Raw genomic sequence first — 27,852 nt, forward strand, 5'->3', positions numbered from 1 at the left:
CTGTTTTGTTTTGTTTTTCCCCCATCTTTCTAGGGTTGCACCAGAGGCATATGGAAGTTCCTGGGCTAGGGGTTGAATCAGAGCTATAGCCATTGGCCTACACCACAGCCACAGCAATGCCAAATCTGAGCTGCATCTGAAGCCTACACCTCAGCTCATGGCAACGCTAGATCCTTAACCCACTGAGTAAGGCCAGGGATTGAACCCAAGTCCTCATGGATACTAGTTCAATTTGTTACCACTGAACCATAATGGGAACTCCCAGAGTTCACTTTTTTTTTTTTTTTTTTAAATTTTCTAGGACCACACCTGCGGCAATGGAGGTTCCCAGGCTAGGTGGTCTAATCAGAGCTGTAGCCACTGGCCTTCACCAGAGCCACACAATGCCAGATCTGAGCTGCATCTGCAACCTACACCACAGCTCATGGAAATGCTGGATCCTTAACCCACCGAGCGAGACGAGGGATTGAACCCACAACCTCATGGTTCCTAGTTAGATTTGTTAACCACTGAGCCACGATGGGAACTCCACACTTTCTAAAGACAGTAAAAGTGAAAAATTTCACTGTTGAATAGAGGTAAAGTTATTACTAAAAATCTTTTTGGAGTTAAGAGTATAACAAAGAAATAAATAAAAGTAAGTATATGGGTTTGATTCATAAGAATTAATTGAGTAATGTCTATACATGATACTGGATGTTTTACAGAAAAAGTGGAAGATTATTCAGAAATCGTTTTCTTGTTGTGGTGTGGGAGAGCTTTGGCAAAGGGAGAGCCATGCTTGGGGAAGACTCTGAGCATGACCACATTTGAGGATATGGATGACCTGTATCGTGGATATCTATGAATAAATTACTACTAGAACTGGGTGCTTCTGTAACAAAGTATATAGACTATATGACATTGACTTTGGGTCCTGGCAGTGGGTGGCAAGTTAACTATTATAGACATCTAGAAAAATGGTAAGCCATGGGTGGCAAAGCATTTGACAGAACTGTCTCCAGGGGTAGCTTAGAAAGCAGATTGTACAGTTAATAAACTTGTGGCTGAAAGTGTAAAGATTGAGAAATTGAGCAGAACTAGCTAGCACTGTTTATAATTGATTGCATTTAAAAATAATCTCAACAAACATATCTTGAATAATGAATGACTGAATCTCCACTACTACTCCTTGGTTCACGTTTTTTTGTTTGTTTGTTTGTTTGTTTTGATTTTTAGGGCCACACCCATGGCATATGGAGGTTCCCAGGCTAGGGGTCAAATCGGAGCTACAGCTACCAGCCTACACCACAACCACAGCAATGCAGGATCCAAGCCATGCCTGCAACCTACACCACAGCTCATGGCAACACCAGATCCTTAAACCACTAAGCGAGGCCAGGAATTGAATTCACAACCTTATAGTGCCTAGTCAGATTCATTTCTGCTGCGCCACGACAGGAACTCCTAGTTCACATTCTTAATCTTTATTTGAATTATTGTCTTTGCTTCCTATTTACTCTCTTTACTGTTAGCCTTATTTATATTATCTAACTTCCTTTTCACTCCCTGGGAAAATAATCTATTAAATATGGTAATTATTTCCTTGCAGTAAATATTTCAGAGTATATTATATATCATACCCCTTAGAAAGTCATATAATGATTTGGCCTCTGCTTACCTTTCTTATGTTCTGCTGTTTTCCCACATACAACCCAGCCTTCAGACACATTCAACTCCTTTCATTTCCACAGCTCCATATCTATAAATGAGAAATTTTCACAATTTGTACTTGCTTTCTTGAGTTTTTCTTGGAACATAGCAGCCACTTAATAAATACCTATAGTCTTAAGAAATGATGAATATAGATAGGAAAATTAAAAAAGGAAACTATTGCATTCATTGAAAATATCAGACAGATACTATAGAAAAATCATTTGAAATCACTCAGATTTTAATATGCATATATATCACTTGGGTTCTTATTAAAATGCAGATTCTGATTCAATAAAGCTGAGGCAGGCATGAGATGAATTTCTAACTATGGCTCTCAGGTGATACCAAAGCTACTGGTCCACAGATCACAGGGGAGTTAATGAAGTTCTAATGGTAGAATTTCCCATAAGGAGAGAAAGAGACAATGGCTAAAGGAAGGTCTTAACAAAGTAACTGAGATAGAAAATTATTCGTTGCTTTTAGTCACAATGGATTATTTCTATTTTGTGGTCACAGGGTTTATAGAAGGGAAATTTGGGCAATAATGCTGGAAAGATAAGTTAAAGCCATATTATAAAAGATCTTGAAAATGACAGTGAGACACGTACACATGGTAAAGCTGGCAGTGACAAACAATTAACTTTTTTTTTTTGAGTAATGGAACAAAAGCTGTAATGTGTATGTGGGTATGTATGAGTATGTGCATGTAAATTAATTTTGGTTATCTGGATTGCGAAAAAATAAGTTAAAGGAAGTTAACATAATATCAAAAGGAGGTCAGACGTAATAGCACAAGAAGTATGATTTGCTAAATTCTATATTGATATTTAGCATCACAAGAGTATCTTCAAGTGACTTCAGTGTAATATTTGAAGCCAGAGTATGTCCTTTTCCTCTTTCCTATCACAATTTTAAATTGATTTTTTTCTTTTCTAGGGTTGCACCCGCAGCATGTGGAAATTCCCAGGCTTGGGGTTAAATTGGAGCTGCAAATGCCAGCCCACCATAGCCATAGCAAAGCCAGATCCATAACATGCAAGGGAAAGGACTATGAACCTAGTATCTCATAGATACTAGTCAGGTTCTTAACCCACTGTGCCACAATGGGAACTCCTTCCTATCATAAATTTAGATTCAACGAAATATTGGTTTGGTTTCAGTTTGGTTAGTAAAGTAGTTATACTGTTTCTATACATATTTCATAGAGAAATATATAATTTAGTTCCTGCTTGACCTGGTTGGTTGAATTAGAAACAAAGAACATAAACAAACAAACTAGCATAAAATCTAGTTCATCTAATGGCCTAATAAACAGTTTTAAATTTGTTTTGGTGAGGGATAAAGAGCTCAATAAATATATTGAGTTTATTTCAGCCTTTAGTTTACTTTATGGTTGAATCACTGACTGCAAATGCTGGATAGAACACCCAGAATGGATTTGGAGGCATTTGTGTATATAGTGCTAAACTCCAAAATCTCTGAATTGAGATTGGTTAACTGGTGGGAACTTATCTAGGGGCTATAGTTCAGTGGGGCTCAGTTATCTGCAATTCAAAATGTTTATGCCCACCAGGAAACACTCTCAGTAGAATTTGCCTAAGCTGCATATGTTGGCAAAGAAAGTGAACCAGAGGGGTTGGCATCACACAACAATAATCCATACTACCCCACATTTTGTATTGTTTATTGCAAAATATATCAAAGCATTTTTTTAAATAATGCAGCTAAAGCCAAACCAATCTATTTGATGATTCTCCAAAAACTTCTTTGATAGTAAAAAGAGACTGCAGAAATCACCTTATTAAGGTTGCTCTATTATTAGAAGAAAAAGATGAGAAGATTTTATGTCTGTGTATGAACATTAATTGGTTCTGATGCTAAAAACAGAATCAGAATGCATTCAGTCGATTGCTATAGACTGAATGTTTGGGTCCACCCAAAATTTCGTATGCTGAAGTCTAATTTCCAATGTGATGGTATTTGGAGATGTGTCTTTTAGGAGGTAATGAGACCATGAGGGTGGAACCCACATGAATAGGATCAATGCCTTGTGAAATAGATCCGAGGTGGCTCACTTGCTCTATTTCCACCATGCAAGGACACAGGGAGAGGATGGCTGTCCATGAACAAGGAAGAGGGCTTTTATCAACTGAATATATTGGCACCTTGATCTTTGACTTCCCAGCCTCCAGAACTATGAGAAATAAATTTAAATTGTTTATAAGCCACCCAGGCTATGGTGATATGTTATAACAGCCTGATCAAATACATTGACAAATGGATCAAAACTATGATAGAATTCAAATATATAGATGAAATTGTTTTACTTCATTTTTATTTTTTTTTCGTTTTTAGATTATAAACATTCTGAATTTATGATGTCTTAAAAGACAGTTTTAATACTTCCTATAATCTGCATAATATTCTCAAAATAACAATTTAATGCTTATAGAACTACACAAAAACAAATTAGCAAGCATATCTGTCTACCTTTCTGGAAATTAAAACCCAAATGAATTTCCTCATCACTCTCTAGCTTCCTAGTAGATCAATGTGGGAATAAAAAGAACACAGCATTTAGAGGTAGACTGATTTTGTTCAAATCCCAGCTTGCTCTTCACTAGCTGTGTGACTTCGGGAAATTTGCTTAAATTTTCTGCACCTTTTTTCTTCATCTCTAAAATGGAAAGAAAAATTTTCATGCCAATATCAGTGTAAGGATTGGATGTAAAGCAACATAAAGTGCCAGCATCACTTGATGCATAGAAGCTATTCAATAATGTTATCTCTTAATAAGATAAAATCTTTACACTTTTAGATTTCATTATGACCAAGTCACCAAGCCACTCTGACCTTTCTTTCTTTTTTTTTAGTTTATTCACACACCAAGAGCTAAGTTGGGGAGGGAAAGTTGAAAGCTATGAATGGGAAAGGGAAATAAACATTTGAATCAAGGAATGTTATGAGCTCTCAGGAGGCAGAATAAATCCTGAAAATGATGGACAAGACTACTTCCTTCTTGCTGAAGATGGATAAAAGGTAGCACCTTACATTTTCTTTTCTTTTTTTTTTTTGTCTTTTGTCTTTTTTGTCTGTTGTTATTGTTGTTGTTGTTGCTATTTCTTGGGCCGCTCCCGCGCATATGGAGGTTCCCAGGCTAGGGGTTGAATCGGAGCTGTAGCCACCGGCCTACGCCAGAGCCGCAGCAACGCGGGATCCGAGCCGCGTCTGCAACCTACACCACAGCTCACGGCAACACCGGATCCTTAACCCACTGAGCAAGGGCAGGGACCGAACCCGCAACCTCATGGTTCCTAGTCGGATTCATTAACCACTGCGCCACGACGGGAACTCCGCACCTTACATTTTCAATGCTTTTTATTGAGAAAAACAAAACTAGAAGCAGTAAATATACTACTTAAAATATACCTCCAAGGTCAGCATAGTGTTTTTTGAAAGTTTCTCCCTACTACTGAGAAAAAGAAAGATCATGACTCAGAGATAATTATAAATCTTCCTAAAGTATCAGGATCAGGAGTTCCCGTCGTGTGCGCAGTGGTTAACGAATCCGACTAGGAATCATGAGGTTGCAGGTTCGATCCCTGGCCTTGGTCAGTGGGTTAAGGGTCCAGCATTGCCCTGAGCTGTGGTGTAGGTTGCAGACGCGACTCGGATCCTGCGTTGCTGTGGCTCTGGTGTAAGCTTCGCAGGTACAGCTCCAATTAGACCCCTAGCCTGGGAACCTCCATATGCCGCGGGAGCGGTCGAAGAAATGGCAAAAAGAAAAAAAAAAAGTATCAGGATGATCTCCCTCTACATACCTTTCTAAAATCTAAGAAGATAAAGTAAAATCCCTATTAATTAAATGTTTGATGCCTCTTCTAGCTAAGTAGTTTTAGGTCAAATTTTGGATACAATAATTTTATGTTATTTGCTATAGTTCCACTCCCCCCATAATGAATGGGCATATTGCATTGATAGTTCTTTTTCATGGTCTAGAACATCATTTTGATTAGTTATATGATTAGAGAGTTGTTTGGGTTTTCATGTATTTGTGTTTATGACATTTTTCAGGTCAGGCTGAAATTTATTAAATGCTGAGTTCTTGGTCAGGAAGCACAATTTTCAATTATACTATTTTTATTTTAAAAACTTGCTGCATTATGACAAGAAGCATGAAATGAGTTTTCTTGAAACAATAAACCAAAAAAAAAAATGAAGAAAGCAAATAAAAATAAAGAGTCTATGAGGAAAAAATGATATCTGACTTCCACAGAAATAGACAGTTTCATAGGTAATAATTGTGTAAACTATACAATAAGCTTATTAATATTCTTGCATATGTTTGGACTATTTTTGTTGCTGCATCTTCATGATGTTTATGATTTTATATGATCCGTAGTTAAACTGATGATAACATTAAAACCAATACTGATTCTTTAATAGAATCAAACTTTAAACTTTAATATTAACATGATAGAGTTGAAGTTATTTTAAATCTGTGGTCATGCTTTTTTCTGAAATATAAGTTAGAGAAAAAAACAGAATATGGAATTCCTTATGTTGAAATGTGAGCGTTTGGAAAAGCATAACAAAAAATGATGAAATTATTCCATTTATTGTATGGCTTTTTAGAATAAATTCAAGACTAAATGAACTATTAAATCAAGAAATGTTTAGAAAACATATCACCATATTTTAGAATAGTTTAATTGAAGAAATGCCTAAATCTTAGAAAATATTTCAGACATTTGGTACCTAAATAAGAGTAAACATTTTATTTTTAGGATTAAAAAATGAATATTGAAATGCAAGGGAATTTAGATGTCATTTGTTTAACCCCTGAATAATATGTTTTATCACATGGAATTAATCACATGGAAAATTATCATTCAGCCCTTTAGGGAGCATTTCTAGTGAAGGATGGTTCTCCTCCTTCATTTTAGGAAAGCTGCTTAAATGATCTTCCTCACACTGACTTGACATTCGATTCTATATCACTTATAACTATTTATCTCACAGAGGATAGAATATCAAAAGTATTGTGTATGTGAACATCAAACATTTTTACTTTTGAAAAAAAGTAGTTTTAATTTGTTTTTCAAGTTTCCAAAAATAAACCTAATTGTTTTCCATAAAATAGGTTTTCATTGACTCTACTGTATGCACAAAGTCTTTTGTCCAAAATAAGAATACCTGGAAAAGCAAGGTGTGGAGAGTTTGATAGATAAATAAGGAGATTTACATTTCTGATCATATATTAAAGCAGACAGCATCCATAAACCTCTCTGAAAAGAAAACCTAGAAGACAATATTCAAGCATATCCCTAAACTGAGAAGTAACGATATAGAGAGAAAACACTGTAAAAAATGGGGATCTTAGAAGATAGATATATGAATGTCAAAGATCTCTTTTGATCGAGAGTTTTCCACCAAACCCTACTGTTTCATAATCTTCTATCTTACAATTGTGGAGGCTGTGGAATCATGATGGGGTAGGCTGCAGAGAAAATCTAACGAGGAGAAGACCCAGAAGGGCCATTCCATCTATGTATGGATAAATAAAAAATAAATCTACTGTTCCTCCCTGATCCTGGAAAAACATTTTGCTAGGTGAAATAAGTCAGAACCAGATGGAAAAAGAAAATACTTCATGGTATCACTTAAATGCAGAATCTTAAAAAAAAAATAAACTCATAGAAACAGAAGACTCAAAAGTGGTTGCTGGTGTAGGGGAAGAGGTATGGATATGAGAAGAAGTTGATGAAAGCATAGAAACTCTCAGTTACCAGAAGAATAAGGTCTGAGGATCTAATATAAAACATGGTGCCCACAGTTGAAAACACTTTCATAGGTAATAATTGAAATTTGCTAAGAGAGTAGAAGTTGAATGTTATCACCAAAAAAAAAAAAAAAAAAAGGAGAAAGTAAGCATGTGAGATGTTAACTTGATGGGGAGACTCTGTTCATAATATATATATATATATCAAATCGTTATACTGTACACTTTAAATATCTTGCAATTAAAAAAGAAAAGAAAAGAAAAGGGGAGTTCCTATAGTGCTCAGAGGAAATGAATCAAACTAGTATCCATGAGGATGCAGGTTCAATCCCTGGCCTCACTCAGTGGGTTAAGGATCTGGCATTGCCTTGAGCTGTGGTGTGGGTTGCAGATGTGGCTTGGATACTGCATTGCTGTGGCTGTGGCGTAGGCCAGTGACTACAGCTCTGATTAGATCCCTAACCTGGGAACCTCCATATGCTGCAGATACGGCCCTAAGATATGTGTATATATATATATATATATATATACACACACACATACACACACACATATACACATATATATATACACACACATATATATATTTTATTTATCAGTTATACTTCAATTTTATTTATCAGTTATACTTCAAGAAAGCTGAAGATAAATAAGACTACAACTAATTTTAGGCTAAATAGTGATCTGTCTCATGAACATCATTTTCACATTTTTATAAATGAAAATGACCATCCTGACTCTTCTTCATTAAACAGGAACATTGGCAATACTTGAGTTTTTTCCTCAAGTAATGGTGATGGATTTCTGATGATTCACCCACTCCTTTTAGCTGTAAATCATATAGAAATGGAATTCTTTTATAGTATATTATGGTACTCCATGGTAAAACAAAATTGTCTTCAGTATGATTAAATCTTGGTCTATTTAGCCTTTACCCATAAACTTTTGGTTTAAAAATACAACAAATGAAGAAGTGTATCACTTCTCTCAAAACCCATTTCTTTTTTCTTTTTTTCTGTCATGAAGAGCCTTGAGATATAATTTTTACTATTCTCAGTTTCCTTGTAGCTAGAGTTCCACTGTGGTTTGGATTTGGCAAATTAGATACATTCATATACTACTTTGGTTTAGATCCAAGTCATGAAGGAAGAAAGGGTATGTTTGAGGCATTAACTTTATTGGCATGGACCATGGCAGTAAGCCTCCTTGGGGCTGTGTGCCACTGTGGTATTAAATGTCATTTTTGGAAGCCTAGCCAAGAGAAGTTTTCTTCATCCCTCGCAGCAATTCTATGAGCTGTGTTGGTACCTATTCATATCCTTTTGCACTTTTCCAAAAGTGGAGTCTCCTGTTCATAATTGCCTATATCCAAGGATGTATTAATTGGATACATTTGGATACTTAGAAAAATCTAAAAATTAAACAGAAAACTAAATGTAGTAACTAATTACTGAAGGCTAAAATAAGCTGGTTTATTAATGACCTAGACATTTTTGTTTAATTAACTAGACTGGCTGATGATTTATTTCATCAAATAAAATGCTATTTTAATACAAACAATACATGTATAGATCTATTAGAGGAAGGTTTTCTATACTTATCTTACTTGAGAAAAGGAGGTAAAAGTTTTATTAACCTCAATAATAATCAGAACAAATAAAAACACTTTTTGCATTATTGGACCTTGGACATTTCTCAGTGTGAAGTGATTGTTTTTTTCCTTATGAATGTGAATGGTTACTACACTATTTGATTTATGTTGCCAATTGTAATAATGCTATTCTAAGAATACTCTACTTGAGAAAGTTCAACTTTCCAGTTACTGGCCTCCTTTCTTGTCTCTGAAAGCTTCAGTGATTCATCCTGTTAGCTGAGCAACAGTGTTATCATGAGGAAGGAAAGGAAAAATTAATGATGATAGATGTGCATGACATTTATATTTCACCTAAGATGTATATGGTCAACCTGCTAATTATAGCAAGTTTTCTTCCCTGTTTCTGTATGAGTTGCATATGTGAATATGTTTATCTTCTTCTAAGCCATCCCAATATCATTGCCTATTGTTACTTTCATACAGGAAAATGTATGTTCACAGCAAAAGTATTATCACAGTTGGACTAAAAACCCTATTGTTAGTGATGCAAAGAAATGGAACATAAAGTGAATTTAATTCAACAGAATGATGACCTTTCCCCAGTGATCAGCATGGCTTTGTTTCTCATCACAATATCCACACAAATGTGTAGTCTCTAGAAATCTGTACCAGTATCATAGGAAATGTGCGGCTCACAATCTTAAGTGCTGCATTTGATTAACATCCAAAACCTTAGTTTATTTGATTGATGCTTCTATTCTTATTTGAACAATTAGGATCTTGACATATATAAACTGAACTGAAAAAAAAAAAAAAGAAAAACATCTCTTTGGTAAGTAAAAAGAGTGAGGAAATTTATAACTGATTTCCATGTTTCCAGAAATGCCCTCACAAACCTATGTGGGTGTTCAGATGTGGGTCCATTCAGGCAGAAAGGAAAAAAATAAAAGAAAATCACTTAACAACCTATTTTAGAAATAACAAAAGCTTAGGGTTTTAATGTGTCTCTAAAAGTGGGCCAGGATCAGCAAGGGTTTTCATTTTATCTAAAATAGTTTCCTTAAAACTTGAGTATTTCAAATGTACCAGAGATTCTACCCCTTTCAAAGTTTCTTCTTATTTAATCGATGTCTAAAAGCCAAGGGATGCTAGAGGAGAGCTTTACAAAGTGCATTCTTGATGACTTCAATTAAATCCTTGTTCTGTGCTTTATATTGATGAACATACATCTTCCCTCTGTCAGGAAACACTGAACTCAGAAAAATCCTGATTTTCTCATTTTTTTTTTGGTAACTTTTTTCCCTTTGGACCAATGTTAGCACATAAAGTATTAAAGACTCTAGGCAGGCCTAATTTAATATAGCTCCATATAAACTACTGGAGTGAGAGAAGAAAAAAAGGTGTGTTTTTTTTTTTTTTTGAATGATAAAACGTTTCTAACAAGAAAATCAATATCTACATTTACTTGCTTTTAAAGACTATATTTTAACTTGAAATGAATTTAGTTACATGTTAAATTTAAACCAATACACAATAATGTCATTGAATGAACTAGAAACATAGATATCAATAAATAGTTTTTCTTTAACACTAATACTCATGATATCAGTTCAAAATTCCATTGTGCAGGCATAATCTGTTGATTATGGTTTGGTTTGGTTTGAATTATTTGGGTTTTGGATTATTTTTAGTAATAGCTTTTGTTTGTTTTGGATTATTTGGGTTTTGGATTATTTTTAGCAATAGCTTTTGTTTGTTTTGGATTATTTGGGTTTTGGATTATTTTTAGCAATAGCTTTTGTTTCACCTGTACTATGGCTAGAGGTTAATGTGCACATTTTCTTGTGAAGCTAACTCAATTGAGCATCACTTTTTCGTTTCCTAGGAAATAGGAAAGTGGTCAGTAACCCTGTTAGCTATGAGTCCATCAGAGGGAATACAAAAATAGTCATTGGTGTCATTGTTTTTACCATAGAAAGGCACAGTTAGGAAAGGAACAATACAAGAAAAGGAAGCAAAGGTGTAAAATGAGAAGAGGTTGGTGGAAAACAAAGAGTGGAAGGTAAGAGAAAAGTTAATATTTGGGTACAGATAACAATTGACTTTGGGACACTTGCATTCTCCAGAGTGAATACTTAAATTTATAAGAATTCATTCTGTTAAACAATTCTTATTTTTGAGCTCCTTGTAGGTAGGTAGAAAAATGCTATACAGAGAGAAAGAATAAAGCATAGCAATCTTGCCTTCCAGAAGGTTACATTTTAGTTAAAAATGTCATTCTAGTTTGTAAAAAAAAAAATAGCACTTTTTTTTTTTTCTCACAATGGTATCTATTCAAACCATGACAAATTTTGTTAGATTGAAGAATCCATTTGGAAGCTTTTTCAAGTATATAACTAACATTTTTGTGAAATATAGTTATTTTCCCCAGCATCAATTCTGATGGGTCATACATCTAAGCACAGTATTAGCTGAACAAAATGATGCCTACTCCACTGACAATATCATGGCCATTTTATTTCAGACCAAAATGAGAAATAAAATGGCAAAGCTGGTCTTAATTTCCTCATATTTTTATCCCAGGTTAACCCTCATTCTCTTACTAAAAGGCATGAGCTTTTTTAGAGGCAAAGAAAAGTACTGTTCCTCAAGGTGAATGTTACAAAAGAGTAAATGAATTACAAAGGTCTTAGAATGGAAATATTAGAACTTCTTCAATAGATTCTACGTTTTATGCATTGTCTTACATAGCCACAATATCAGTTCAAAATTCCATTGTGCAGGCATAATCTGTTGATGCTTACTGGTTTATTTTGGATTATTTGTGTAAAGGGAGTCTAAATGTGACAGCTATGAAATGTCTTAGTTGTTATCAGCACATTTTGGCAGTCTCTTTGGTAATATTACTTCTGGTCTTAGCTGTGTTTATATTTTAAAGAACAATGGGAAATAACATGATTGCTCTTATCACAAACAACAGAGGGACACAGAGAGCCAAGCAAGTGGTGTATAATGACAAATTGTACTAAAGATATGTCATAGTATTATAGCTGATTTAATTCAGCTGATCAGTAAAGCAGGTCCTGTTCACATTTTCTGCCCACGCTCTTCTTTTCAGTCTGATAATCTCTTGGTATTTTTTTTTTAACTTGAGACGTTTCCTTTCTTTGTTCTATAATACTCCCAGTCTATTTTTTCTGAAGTAGAATAGCACATTCATGCTGAATTTTTATTTACACTGGACTTTTTTTCCCTTAGGATTCTCTCTTATTTGTTCCACATCTCATCTTATCAAATATCATTACACACACACACACACACACACACACACACAGAATTATAATTTCCTCACATTTTCTTAATAAGGCATTTTTATATTCCTATGAATTCTTCTCCCATGTTGAAGATGACCTCCATATTCATTCATTTCAAATGAGGAAGTGTAACAATTTTATTTTGAAATTCAGTTGCTTTCAGTGCTTTCAAATTTCCCACCTGAGAGCCTACAGACATTTTCTAGAGGACAAACCAAAGGGCTAGCAGCAATGTTTCCCTGTGGCCTGGAAATAAGTTCAGACTAATTTTCATCAACCCAAGTTCCATAATTTCTCTCACTGAACATTCCCTAGCAAGCCTTAACAGTTCCTGGGGGAGGGATATTTTCACTATAAAATATCAGTTGGACATCAAATTGTTGGCAGAACTGTACCATAAGACTAATTGAATTGACTCAGTTTTTTCATCAGAGTGAATGAGTACATGGGGAATATAATACCTGATGTGGCTCTGTGTCCACATAGTCTGATCACAGTGATAGCCTTGTCCCCAACAGTTATCTCTGTGTTATTATTTATTATAGGACCCTATTTCCAAGACTAGTTTACTGTCCTTCCTCTCCCTAAATATTCCTCCAAATTCCCAGGGAACACCTAGAAAATTTCCTCCTAATTTGGTGAGAAAATGTTACTGTTTTGTTTTATGAACTTTCCGATCAGAGAGGTTAACACTCTTAGGTATAGTTTAGTTATCTTAGTACTAACCCATACCTGGAGAATTTGAATCTATGCCTCATGTAACATTTCATATTATTTTGAGCTTGAACTGAGCATAAACAGGGTAGTCCTTGGGCCTGAGGGGAAAAGTAAAATGAACTAGTGTTTACTGAGCAGCAATTCTGTTATCATATATTTTTACATCTATATTTTATTTAATTTTTGAAATAACATTGTGAGCTAAGCCTTACTATTCTTGGGTTCACACATGAGGAAACCAATCCTCAGAAATAAGTAATAGCTTACATGTGGGATCTAAAATGGGGCACAAATGAACTTATTTACAACACAGAAACAGACACACAGACATAAAGTACAAACTTGTGGTTGCCAAGAGGGCAGGGGGAGGGAGTGGGATGGATGAGGAGGTTGGGGTTGGTAGACACGAATTATTACATCTACAATGTATAACAATGAGTCCTGCAGTATAGCACAGGGAGCTATATCCAGTCTCTTGGGATAGACCATGATGGAATAAAATGTAAGAAAGGGAATGTGTGTGTGTGTGTGTATATATATATATATATATGACTGGCCACTTTGCTATACAGCAGAAGTTAACGCAACAATGTAAATAACTATAGTTTAAAAAAATAAAAAAAGAATTTAGAAAAGAAGTGACAGGATTGGACTTAAAAGTCTCTTTTTATATGATTATAAAGCTCATGTTATTTTCATTAAAACTTGCTTTCATTTTCTTAATACAGAAGTAGCAGAAATTTCCCTTTAGCTTAAGCAGAAGATTGAGGGGGGAACCTTTGATTGGGAAACAGTTTTCATTTTCTTCCTCACTTGGGAGAGTATTCTCCTTGGTATGGATATTCATCCTAAAACTGCTGTATTGTATATCCACAAAAGCCATCATCTCCTATTTTTATCTCAAGCTTATTTCAACAACTTTTATATTCCCAAACTATGAGTGATCTATTTTCATGTTTGTTCTAAACAAGCATGAAAACATTTTAAATAGTTAATTAGGTTATGTGTAATTTTAAGTCAAACAGATCATAGTAGGCAGTTTACCTTGTGTTAAAATTACAACAGATTTCTGAAGCTTATTGAAATGTATTATTTAAATAATTTCTATGCTGTCCATGTAATTATAATCCACATTCACTTGGAAGACACATATGCATTTAGAATCAGTTTGAAATAATCATGAATAGGTATCCTTCTGATCTGACAAGGATTCAAATACCTTAGGACTTGTTCCAAGAGGGATTATCTTCAGTATTTAGAACTATTTTTGTTATTGGGTATCTGTGTTCATGCCAAGCACTGTCCTAAACAATAAGCACCTTATCTCTAATCCTCATAAAACCCTGTAAGGCGGATGTAAATAGCCTCATTTTCTAAATGTGGAAACTCAGGCTTAGACTGTTTAAATAACTTGTGTAAGGTCACAAAACTAGCAAACGGCAGAACCAAAAACCAAACATAGTGTTGGTTATGAAACTCCACGCAGTAAGCCATCCAACTAGATCTTTTTAATTGGTTCCATCTCTTGTCCTACCAGTGCTTCAATGGGAATAAGGATATTGGAGTCCCAATATCCAGGGGAAGATGGAAATACAAGTTTCTATTCAACTGTGTTGCCTAGTTTTACCTGTAATAAAACATACGATACTTTTTGATATTTATTTGGTCTCCGATGTTTACTTTAACATGGCTGTTTGTAGTAAGTAATAGCATCCACATAATTCCATAAACCAAACACCAAGTTTTCTAATTCCAAACTGCCCTTTTCCATTATACTGTGTAGCCTCTGTGAAATTCAAACTTTTTTTTACTCATTTCAGGTGACTAATATTGCTCTTTTTTTCTTTAAAATTTTTTTTATTTATTACTTTTTCAAATTTAATTTTATTGAAGTATAGTCAATTTACAAAGTTGTGTTGATTTCTGCTGTACAGCAAAGTGATTCAGCCATACATATACATATATTCTGATTATTTTTCTGATTAGAAAATAATTCAGTAATACTAAAATTATAGAATAATATAAAAAAAAACTCATATCCCCACCACTAAACATCAAATTTTAGCTTTTTTAGGTCATGTATTTTCTTTAAAATATATCTTAGACTTCCCTGTAAACTCCCAAGTCTCCTCTTCCTCCCTCTCGATAAGTCTCCATAATACTGAACTTCTGGTATATCATTCCTTTCTACACTGTTATACTATTACCACACATATGTATCAATAAAACAATACTTATTATTATTTTGGATCCTGATGAAAAATATATACACCCTTTAACTCTTCAGTTATCTGTCTGTATAATAAAACACCCCAAAAATCTTATGCTGCAAAGCACAAAAACCACATTTATTTTGCTTCCAAATCTGCAATTTGGGCATATGTGGGTAGGAATAGCTTATCTATGCTCCCCTTAGTATCCAGCTGGTACAGTTCAAAAACTGGAATCATGAAAAGTTTTGTGTCTGACGGATGATGTTAGCTGTTGGCTGTGACTTTAGTTGGCCCTACTGACTTGGATATGTACATATAGCTCCTCCACACAGCCTAGTTTCCTCACAGTATGATGGGTTTTCAAAGATGGGCATTCTAATAGAGAGAGAGAGATTGAAGCTCCATTACTTTTCTAACTTACCTCAGAATCCCATAGTGTCATTTACACTACCTTCTAGTATTCTGTTTTTTAGAAGAAACAAGTCTCTAAATTCAGTCCATATTCAAGAGAAGGAGAATTAGACTCATATTTTTCTGGAATGAGTATCAAAGTGTTTGTGGAGCAGAAGGGGCCAAGATGGCAGAGTAGAAAGACCTTGAGCTTACTTCCTCCCACAAATATACCAAAATTACAGCTAGTTACAGAATAAGTATCAGTGAGAATGACCTGAAGGCTGGTAGAAAAGATCTACTAAACTAAAGATATAAAGAAGGAATGACAGTGAGACCTATAGGAGAGATAGAGATGTGGTATAGCCAGGCAAGGATAATTACAATTGCAGAGATTCTCTTCAAGGAGCAAGGGGTCTGAGCTCTGCATCTGGCTCCTCAGCCCAGAGGTCCTGCACTTGGAAGATGAGCCTCCAGAATGCTTGGCTATGAAGGTCAATTGAGGTCAATTTTAGAAGAGCCTGATCACTAGGGGAAATAGAGACTTCATTCTAAAAGGGCATGCACAAAATTTCACACACTCTGAGACCAGAGCAGAAGCAGTGATCATAAAGGATCTTGTGTCAGACTCACCTTCTGATCTTGGAAAGCCTCCTGGAAAGTTAGGAGACAACTGGGATTCACCCTGGGGACATGGACACATGCAGTTGCCATTATGGGGAGCTCATTCCACAATGAGGATATAGATGCTGGCAAGCATCATTTTGGAATCCTCCCTATGGCTTATTGGTGCAGGGACCTAGCCCTGCCTACCATTCAGTCAGCACCAGTCCTGGGACACTTCAGGCCAAGCAGTGACATAGCCCAACCCACCAGCAGACCTGCTGCCATAGGACCCCCTGAGTGTTAAGCCACCCCAGGACCCAGTCCCACTAGATGGCATAGGACCTGGCCCTACCCTCCAGTGGGCAAACATATTAACCCCTTGTCAGATATATCATCTGCAAATATCTTCTCCGTTCAGTAGGCAGTCTTTTCATTTTGTTGATAGTTTCCTTCAGCTTGAAAAAGCTTTTTAGATGTAATCACATTTGTTTACTTTTGCTTTTGTTTCCCTTGCCTAAAGAGACACATCTAAAAACAATATTGCTAAGACCAATGTCAAAGAGTGTACTGCCTGTTTTCTTCTAGAAGCTTTATAGTTTCAGGTCTTATGTTTAAGTCTTTAATATACTTTATTTTTTTATGTGATGTGATAATGTGGTATAATTTTGTTCTAAGCATGTAGTTGTCCAGCTTTCCCAATACCATTTATTGAAGAGTTGTTTTTTCCCCTGTTGCATAGTCTTGTCTCCATTGCTGTAGGTTAATTGCCAGTATGAGTATGGGTTTATTTCTCTGCTTTCTATTCTGTTCTATTAATCTATGTGTCTGTTTTTGTACCAGTACCTTATTGTTTTGACTACTGTATTTCTATAGTATAGTTTGAAATCACTGAGTGTAATAACTCCAGTTTTGGGTATTTTGGGTCTTTCATGTTTCCATTATAAATTTTAGAATTATCTATTTGGATTCTGTGAAAAATGTCATTGGTATTTTGGTAAGGATTTCACTCAATCTGTAGACTGTATGTAGACTGTATGTAGACTGTATGTAGACTGTATGTAGACTGTATGTAGAAGTATGGTCATTTTAACAATATTAATTCTTCCAATATATGAGCATAATGTATCTTTCAGTTTGTGTCATTTTAAACTTCTTTCATGTGTATTAGAGTTTTTTCAAGGACAGATCTTTTACTTACTTATTCTCAGGCATTTTATTCTTTTTGATGTGACTGCAAATGGGATTTTCCTAATTTCTCTTTCTGGTAGTTTGTTGTTAGTTTATAGAAATGTGCCAGATTTCTCTATACTAATTTTGTATCCTTTTCTTTACCAAATTCATTGATGAGTTTTAGTTTTTTGGTGGCATATGGAAGATTTTTTATGTTTAGCATCATGGTATTGGCAAGCGGTGACAGTTTTATTTCTCCCTTTCCAATTTGGATTCCTTTTATTTCTTTTTCTTGTCTGTACCGTGGCTGGGATTTCCAATACTGTTTTGAATAAAAGTGGCAAGAATGGGCAACTTTGTCTTGTTCCTAAACTTAGGGGAAATGTTTTTCACCTTTTCACCACTGACTATGATGTTAGCTCTGGCTTTGTCGTATATGTTTCTACAGTTACTTTGTTGAGAGTCTTTTTTATCATAAATGGATGTTGAATTTTGCCAAAAGCCTTTTCTTCATTTGTTGTAAATCAGATGGCTTTTACTCTTCCATTTACTCTCCTGAGAACAGGAAGATTAACAGTAATCATGCTAAGTCACACAGATAAAATGTACCACCTTAAAAGATGTGATGAGATGAATACTTCACCACTGTGATATTCTTCCAAAAAATCCATATTCCCGATCTCATTATGAGAAAAATCCCCAGTTGACGAATATTCTACAAAACCTGTAACCGTAACTTTTGCAAACAATCTCGTAAAGGATAAAAAACAAAATGAAGCCCAAGGAAACCATTCCCAAATTAGAAGAGACTACAGAGGTATGATGACTAGACACCATGAGGCATTCCACATTGCATCCTATAACTACAGCAAAAAAGGTAATGGTAGAAAACCTAGAATATCCAAAAAAGCCTCTACTTTCCTCTTCCACCAATATTATTTTATACCATGATTATGTTAGGTTTCATCATCTTGGCAAGCTTGGTGAGGGTTAGGAAAAAAATTCCTTTAACTATCTTTGCAACTTATCTGTAAATCTAATGTTATTTGGGGTGCTTGGGGTTAATAGATGCAGACTCTTACCTTTGGAATGGATTAACAATGAGATCCTGCTGTGTAGCACTGGGAACTATGTCTGGTCACTTATGATGGAGCATGATAACATGAGAAAAATGAATATATACATGTATCTATAACTGGGTCACCATGCTGTACAGTGGAACATTGACAGAACACTGTAAACCAGCTATAATGGAAAAAAATAAAAATCATTATATACATAAAAAAAGAAACAGAGAATAAAAGCTTAGTTCTTTAATAAATAACATTCTGTAGATTTGAAAACAAAAAAAAAAAAGAAAAGAAATTTCAAAATTGTAAAAGGAATATCTTACAAGTTGTTTTTCTTGTTTTGTTTTATTATTTGTTTAATGCTTGCCTCTACATGAGTAAGAAAAAACCTGAAACTTAGTCTCAGCTTCCCTTGCAGCTAAGGGTTTCCAATTGTGGAAAAAACAAGTAAAGAGAACTTTTAGTGTGCCACTTCTTCTCTTTACTATTTTGTTTGCTTAGAATTCAATGACTCAAAACAACCTTAACACACAAGGAAGAAAATTATGTAGTAAGGCCGATGGATAAGGAAAACGAAAGGTGTGAGATTCCATCACCGACCCTGGGATGTCTAACCTGTTTGTCTTGTTGTATGAGATAAATTTTGTCATATTTATTCTATGGATATTTTAATATTATAGCATTCATTACATCTTAATCCTTATAAAGGTCTCACTGTGTGCATGTGTGAATGGATTTGATGTGCACACTTTTACCTTCACTAAATAATACCAAATTGTTCTACCTAATTGTATATATTTTATCATCACAAGAGTTAAACTTTTCTCACATGTTCATAAGAATTTCCACACTTTCAATATTTTCTTTTATATATGTATATATGTATGTATGTATGTATTTTTACTTTTTTAAGTTTGTTTTCCCTAATCTAATTTGATAAATACATTCTCTTAGGTTTTGTATTTTCTTTTTGGTACAATCATAGTTTATTTAATGTTTAAAGCTCAGTGGTATTGGTTATTTATTTTGTAATTTCTTCTACAATCAAAATGGTAAACTCTTTTACCTGTATTTTCCTTCCTAATTTTCCAACATGTAGGAATTTATGTCATCTGGGATTTATCACTGTGAAGATTTGAAGTTGTGGTTTAACTTTAAAACTTTCCTAAATTGACAGTCTGTAGACTTAATGCCATTTAATGAATAATCAGTCTTTCCAACTGACTTGAAATGACCTATATATCACTTAATTCCCACTTAAAAAAGTTTTGTTTTAGCTGCTCTCTATTTGCTTTAACTGATTGATTGGTATATTACCAAACTGATACTATATTCTTTAAATTGCCTCAATTTATAAATAATAAAAATGATAGTTAATATTAGTTGAATACTTAAAATGGGCCAAAACTTCCAAATTATTTACATGCATTTCTTATAATGAAACTAAAACTATTGCTGCCAGTTATCATGGATGAATAAATTTAATTACACAAGAATGGTGGAAAATTAAAAGTTTATATACCAAGAGACAATTTTTGATTTCCTAAGTGTTTTTTACAACTCTATTTAATATAAAATATATTTTCTTATCATTTTAAAATACTATAAACTGAAATGTATGGCTATAAGACATGCCCAAATGATAGTTAAATTGGAGTTCCTTAAAAACCTTAAAAGCGACTGTTCGGTATTTGACACCACTTACAGTCAGATTCAAAACATGTTGTAAATCTGCATTGCTTAAGACATTGTGGAACTGTTGTGAGGATACAAAAACAGAGAAATAGAACAGAAGAAAAAAAAATCAGATATAAAGTAATGCATATATGGTTGTTTGATTTTCAATAAGATGCCAATGCAGTGATATCTTCAATAAATGTCACTGGTTTCATTGTGTCTATACGGGGAAAAAAATGATATTTACTCTTTGCCACTCATCTTAACCAAAAAAGTGATCTGAGAGGGATCATAAGCCTAAATGTGAAAGGCAAAATAATAAAACTTCTATAAGAAAGCAGAGAGAGATATATTATGATAGGAAATAATGTCTTTAACATGAATCAAATATAAAAGAAAATAATCGGTATGTTGGACTTTACTAAAATGAAAGCATCTGTTCATGAAAGGACATAATTAAGAGAATAAAAAATATAGATTGAGAAAGCATATTCAAAACAAATATACTCAACAAAAGATTCCTATTAGAAATATAATAACTGCATCTTCAAATCAATGAAAGACAGAAAACACAATTAAAAGAAAGGTGACACAGATTTAATGCTTTGATTTAAAAAAAGGTATACTATCTATTGAGACTGGAAAAAAAAAGTTAATTCCAAGTCTTGGTGAGGATATAGATCAGGTCAACTGGAAGAGGAAATCATAAACACTGCTTGAAGGAGTGTACTGTGAAAATCCACTCTGAAAATCGATTCAGCAATACCTACAAAGTTAAATATATTTCTATATCATGACCCAGCAATTCTATTCCTAGATATATGCCCAATACTTAACTTATGAGAACAGATGTTTAATAAAATTCTTAGTAAAAATATGGTACCTTTATTTATAATATATTTAAAAAAACTCAAAAGAAACTAAATGTTCATCCAAAGGAGAACACACGAATAAATGGTTATTGTATTAGCTTCATACAATGGAAAATATCTCAGACAGAAAAATGAACATAACACTGACACACTTGACAAGGATGAAACTCAGATGTTATGCTGGTATACACACTGCTATATGTGGAATAGATAGGTAAGAAGGACTTGCTATATAGCACAGGGAAATCTACTCCATATTGTATAATAAACTATATGGCAAAAGAGTCTCCAAAGGAATGAATATATGTATATGTATAACTGATTTACTTTACTGTACACCTGAAACTAACACAACTCTGTAAGTCAACTCTGCTACAATAAGATTTATTTTTTTAAAAAGTTGTTATATTGAGGGAAAGAGGCCAGTAACAATTTTTGTTTCTTTAGTACATACGGTACAATTCTATTTATATGCTAAAATGATTGAGAAAAGATGTTTCCAGTTATGATCAACCAGAGGAAAATAGTATATAGATTTTACACCTAAAATTAAATATATATATATGTGGTTTCTGCAATGTAGATGAGCTATGCAAGTTAAAAGTCTATAGGCCATGTAGGCCACCAGTCATAAAGGAAGATCATGAGCAAGCTGGAATCCCATTGGCACGTCTGAAGCTTATCTACTGTCTGTAAGTGGGAGTTTCTACCCTTCAGGGAAGACCTAAACTCTCTTTTAAAGGACTTCTAGCTGGTTTAGTCAGAATGACCAGGGTAATCCCCCTAATATAAAGTTGTCTGCTTAGGGATTTTAATTATATCTGCTAAATTCCTTTACAGAAATACTTAGATTAGCATTTAATTGAATAAAGGGGAAGACATGTGTATAAGCTACAGAATGGCTGTTGTATCCCTTCTGTCCTCTACTTCTCAGGTAAGAATCTCTCTTATAGTTCACTCTCCCTGGAAACACACTAAAACGTGAATTTGGGGGAATATAGTTTAGCATAGCCAAGAGACACTCCACAAAAATATCACACTCTTTAATAGTGATAGAAGTCATAAAATTATTTTCTTTTGGGTAGGGACATAGCTATTAATCAGGAAGGGGCAGGAGTGCTTTTGGATAACTGGGAATATTTTATAGTTTAATCTGGCTGGTGGTTATACAAACATACATGAATATAAAAATTTAGCAAGCTGTACACTTAAGATAGTAAACTTTATGCCATTTAATATATGCTTGTTATAGCTCAATTTAGAAAAAAATGAGAAAAAATAGTAGGCATAAATTAGACAAAGAATCATGAGTGCCAGATAAAGAAAAAATATGTCTTATGACATGACATCTTGTAAAGCTGCTTGGAAGTAAGAGAGCTGTCTCCTATATTAAGGGCTGTGGTATAATGAGCATATATTTGGGAGCAAGTGAAGGACAGAACAGAGTAAGAAGTGCTTCCTGAGTGAGAAGAACTTGGAATTTAGAAAAGGCCTTGTTGAAGAATTTAGACTTTCTTCAAGGAACATAGAAGGAGATCAAAAAATTTTAGCTATGTAATCACACCATCAGATAGATTTTTTTGTTTAATTTTTTTTAAGTTTTACTGAACTACAACTGATTTACAAAGTTGTGATAATTTCTACTGAACAACAAAGTGATTCAGTTAGATATGTATACACATCCATTCTCTTTCAGTTTCTTTTCCCACATAGATTATGACAGAATATTGGGTAGAGTTCCCTGTCTTATATAGTAGATCGCCGTTGACCAGTCATTCCATATATTTCAGTGTGTATATGCCAGTTCTAACCCCCAGTCCATCCCTCCCACAATCTGTCTCCTTTCATAACCCTGTTTCTGTTCTGCAAATAAATTCATTTGTATCCCTTTTTCTTTTTTTTTTTGAGTCCACATAGAAGTGATATCAATCACATGATATTTGTCTTTTACTCTCTAACTTTACCGTACAATTTCTAGGTCCATCCATGTTGCTGTAAATGGCATTATTTCATTATTTTTATGGCTAACATTCCATTGTGTCATATTCTTTTTAAATTATTTTTTAATTTTAATTTTTTAATATAATGCATTTTTTTCCATTATAGCTGGTTTACAGTGTTCTATCAATTTTCTACTGTACAGCATGGTGACCCAGTTACACATATTCTGTATCCATTCCTATGTCAATGGACATTTAGGTTGCTTCCGTGTCTTGGATCTTATAAATAGTGCTGCAACAAACATTGGGGTGCACGTATCTTTTCAAATTATGATTTTCTATTGATATATGCCAGGAGTGGGATTGCTGGATCATACGGTAGTTCTAGATGGATTTTATTTACTTATTTATTTTTAGGGATGCACATGTGGCATACTGAAGTTTCCAGGCTAGAGGTCAAATTGGAGCTGCAGCTGCCAACCTACACCATAGCCACAGCAAAGGCAGGATTTGAACTTCATCTGTCACCCACACCACAGCTCAGGGCAACACTGGATCCTTTTCCCACTGGGACTGAACCTGAATCCTTATGGATACTAGTCAGGTTTGTTACCACTGAGCAGTGATGGGAACTCCTCTAGATGGATTTTTATAAACTCACTCTGCTACTGTGCAGAGAATGGATTGGCAAGGGCCTTACAAATCAGTTACATTGAGGTATTCAGGATATCACTTAACTTGTCTGTGTCTCTCTCTCTCTCCTCATCTCTTAAAAAATATATTATCAGGTCTGTTTACATACCTCAGAGCATTGCTCCAAGGGTTGGTGAGCATAGCTGATGATACGCTGTACAAGTGTTTACTAACTGAAGGAATTAATGAATTTGCCCAAGAGATGCTCAAATTATTAGCAAAGTTATAAAAGTAGCAATAGCTGCATCACTTTGTGTCAGAAGTTGACTCTTTATCCCATTATTTTTCTCTCCTTTTTTTCCAGAATGATAACATATTTAGCCAGGCATATGCATGCCTAAAAGAGGAAAGATTATATCACCCAAGCATCCTAAAGCTAGGTGTTTCCATGTGACTAAGTTCTGTCCAGATGGAATACAAGCATATGTGAATTGTAGCAGTTTCCAGGAACTTCTTTAAGAGGTATCTAGAACAAACCACTCACATTCTCTTTTTTAAAATCTCTTCTTCTATCTTGTTTTCTGGAATGTACATGCTGCCTTGAATAATGAAGACAAAGAGAGAGAGCTGGAAGTATTTGGAAGCTCTAAACTACTTTTCCACTGCTGAACTATAATGTTTCTGACATTTATACAGGTAAGAAATTTCTGTCATTTAAGTTCCTTTTTTTTTTAGGTTTTTATGTTACTAGCTGCTTACTGTAGGGATAAGAAATAAAGAATTTGGTACTTGCAATGATATGCTTAGATTAGTGAAATTTGAACCTTTTCTTTTAATTGGCATAATGTAATCACTCATGTGGCAGTAACTCAGATATTGCAAGTTCAGAAAGCAACCTCATTTTTCTTGGCAAAGCATTTTGTAACACTATCTCCCGAATTTTCTTAGAAGACTATGTGGTGACAAAAGTATAGTGTCAGGGGAACAAGCAGGAAAAAATTTAAATTTTGGTGTTTTGGCTGCGTATGGCACTTTGCATGAATTCTTTAAAAGTGAGGTGAACATGATTATGCAAGTAGAATCATTTCTTTGAGGAGAGAGTGTGTTGTACATGTGGGAAGGAAAATGTGGAGTTATTTAGGTATCCAAAATTCTGGACTGTGAAGACTCTTTGACAAATAGAATGTAAAAAGCTAAGTCCTGTTGCAGCTTCTAGGAAGTTCCCTTAAGAGACAGCAAACACAAACACAGTTCCTTTTCTCCATTTTGCTACCTGGAATGTAAATGGAGATGCTGTGGGACTTTAAAGAAAATGGGCACACCACCTATGAATAGAGGGATTTTGAAGACCTTTTAGGGCAAAACTGCTGTTTGTTTTGGACTGAAAATTTCTACTCTTTTATGTGAGAAAGAAAGGAACTTAAAAAAAAATAGGTAAGCCACAGTTATTTTGGACTTTTCTGTATTTGTAGCCAAACCTAATGACCAAGACAAGGTGAATGTTCCCCTAAGCTTGACTAATCTTTGGACAGTTTTCCTCCTGCATATAGACACCTGTTCTCCATGTTCTTAGGGCATCCCCCCTTTAAAATGCAAAATTTCCCTTAGACTTTTACTGGTTTTACAACCAAAAGATGTTTTTTTTCAAGAATCTGACAGCCATCCTTTTGAAATACAATCAAGACAGATCATGCCTCTATCTCTCAGTTTCTGTAAGAGGTAGGAGCCTAAACTTGCTAAGCACCAATTAGCAAACATAGACGATTTAGTCACACTGACCGACCTCTTCCTCATGTCCTTCAGCCACTGGCTCACCCCAATGCTCAAAAACTTTCTTGCTTTTTGTTTCTGTGGAATTGAACTCAATCTCCCCTTTTGCAATTATCTTGAATAAAGTCTTCCTTGCTTGTTTGATTCTGTCCAGAGCAATTTTAATGCGACAGCCCTAATGAATATATCCTCTGTGTAAGGAAAGATTCCTCTCACAACACGTCAAACTATCTATTCATTATGCCATGTTATCATAGCCAATGAAAGATTTAATTATCCTGGAGGAGTAGAAGCACAGTTTTAGAAGAAACAGGGAGGTAAAAAGATGAGAAGCCAAACTAATGCAAAACAATAATAGAGGAACTGGGTGAAGTAAAAGAAAAGAAAAGAAAATAGCATCACAGTGGTGCAGTAACCAAAACAAAAGTTGATTATTTGATTCTTTTACCCAGACTTTATCTCTAAGTGTTGGCCATAAATGGAAAATTAGTAAATTCATTCCTGAATCAGAAGGTATCATATTATTCTCAAAATAAAATAGTAATATACTCTCTGTTGAAGTTAAACACAAATATTACAAGAGATTAGTGGCATGAATACATTTCCAATAAAATGAGACAATAAAATAAATATGGATATAGCTTAAAGCTTCTTTCTCCCTCAAACTTATAACAGTGTATACTATTTATGACGGTTGTTTCTATAACCATTACTATAATGCTACTTAATTATGATTGTTATTATGTAAATTTTATGTAAATTGCTGTGATTATAATGGAAATTGAAGGTAAATCTCATTTGTATTCTATTAGTAATTCTTTGGATGAAGATGTAGGTTAATCATGACAGAGTTATTTGAGATTAACTTTTAAGAATGGAATGAGAGGAGTTCCCGTCGTGGCGCAGTGGTTAAGGAATCTGACTAGGAACCTTGAGGTTGCGGGTTCGACCCCTGCTCTTGCTCAGTGGGTTAATGATTCGGCGTTGCTGTGAGCTGTGGTGTAGGTTACAGACGCGGCTTGGATCCATCGTTGCTGTGGCTCTGGCGCAGGCCAGCGGCTACAGCTCTGATTAGACCCCTAGCCTGGGAACCTCCATATGCCCATGTGTACAAATAATAGTAAATGCATGGACTTCAGTCATTTAATTTCATCTTTTTGATGAAATAATGTATTGGTCAGTCTATATCATTTTACTTCCTGTGGATGAAACTTCACTTATAAGAGTCTAGAAATTGCTAATTTAGGATATAGAAATTTAATGCCTTATTTTATCTCTTACAGAGTTATAACTTCATAACATGCCTTTGACTTTGATGTTTTTAAAATACTCAAATGAATACAGATATATCAATAATCACATATCTAACCAAATGTAAACCATTTTGCACTTTCTTTTAATAGGGTTTTACCATTTAAAATTTTTCTACAGTAAAATTTTATCTGCATAATCAAAACTATAACATCATATGGTGGAACAGATGGCTGGTAATAATACCTTATTTGTATATACCATAATAGTTTACAAAGTACTTTCATTTACATTATTTCAATTAAATTCAATGAGATGATGAATGGTGATTTTTGTTTTCAGTAGTCTCTTCAGTACTAAAGCAGGAAAGTTAACAAATCCAATTTTCACTCTAAATTTCAATGGGATTTTTAGTATTTATACATATGAGCTACAATAATTTCATTTTCATTAAAATAAAATAAATATTGACTTTGAACCTAAAGCCTAATTTATAAAATCTCTTAATTAATTGTTCAATATGTATTGAACACTGCTATTCCCAAGAACTAGATTGGAGAATTCAAATATTTAAAAGATAATTTTTTGAAATCTGAAATTTTTGGTTGGATTACTAGAGATGAAGTCATCAGCTCTGTTTCTGAATCAGAATAAAGGACTGTTGATCAAAATTACAAATATTTAAACTAAATTGAAGAGTGATTTGGCTGGAAGAGGAGGAAGGGCAAGAAGGAAGCACTCATATTGAAGACCAAATACAGATTGAGCTAGGGTGATTTTTATTTTTATAAAAATAGCTCATTAACGGCATCAGATAAAATAAAAAACTTGTGATACTATCCCTGATTTTCAGTTTATCGAAATAATTAGTCAGCATCTGAGAGATTATTAGGAGAGGCAACCTTTGTCCATTCTCAAGGTACTGTTTGGCTCTTACAAAATAGTTCATCTCAGGGCACAGAAATCCACTGGAAATCTAAGGAAAGAGAGAAGTGCCTAAGCAGAGAGGAACCACTGATAAAACTAAAACTGACCTTCACAGTATTATAGCCTTTCTCTTAATTTATTTTCCTTGTATAGTTCTCCCTAAGCAATAATCTTCAGGTTTTTTTTTTTTTTCATTTCTATTTTTATAGCACTGTTACTACCAGTAGCAAT

General features: G+C 34.3%; 1 long non-coding RNA gene across 1 annotated transcript in view; it reads right to left on the minus strand.

The window, feature by feature from the left end:
* Window positions 1–272: 272 nt before the first annotated feature.
* LOC146403338 (uncharacterized) overlaps window positions 273–27,852 on the minus strand; it is a 497,194-nt gene continuing 469,614 nt past the window's right edge. The window contains exon 5 of the long non-coding RNA XR_014803645.1: window positions 273–1,741. This is a non-coding gene — a long non-coding RNA (uncharacterized LOC146403338). The remainder of the gene's footprint in view (window positions 1,742–27,852) is intronic.

The sequence above is a fragment of the Sus scrofa genome, chromosome 5 (assembly GCF_054392235.1).
Source record: "Sus scrofa isolate SSC_HxYL_T2T_F1_AM1 chromosome 5, Sscrofa_HxYL_maternal_Yorkshire_Landrace_v2.0, whole genome shotgun sequence".
Classification (NCBI taxonomy): domain Eukaryota; kingdom Metazoa; phylum Chordata; class Mammalia; order Artiodactyla; family Suidae; genus Sus; species Sus scrofa.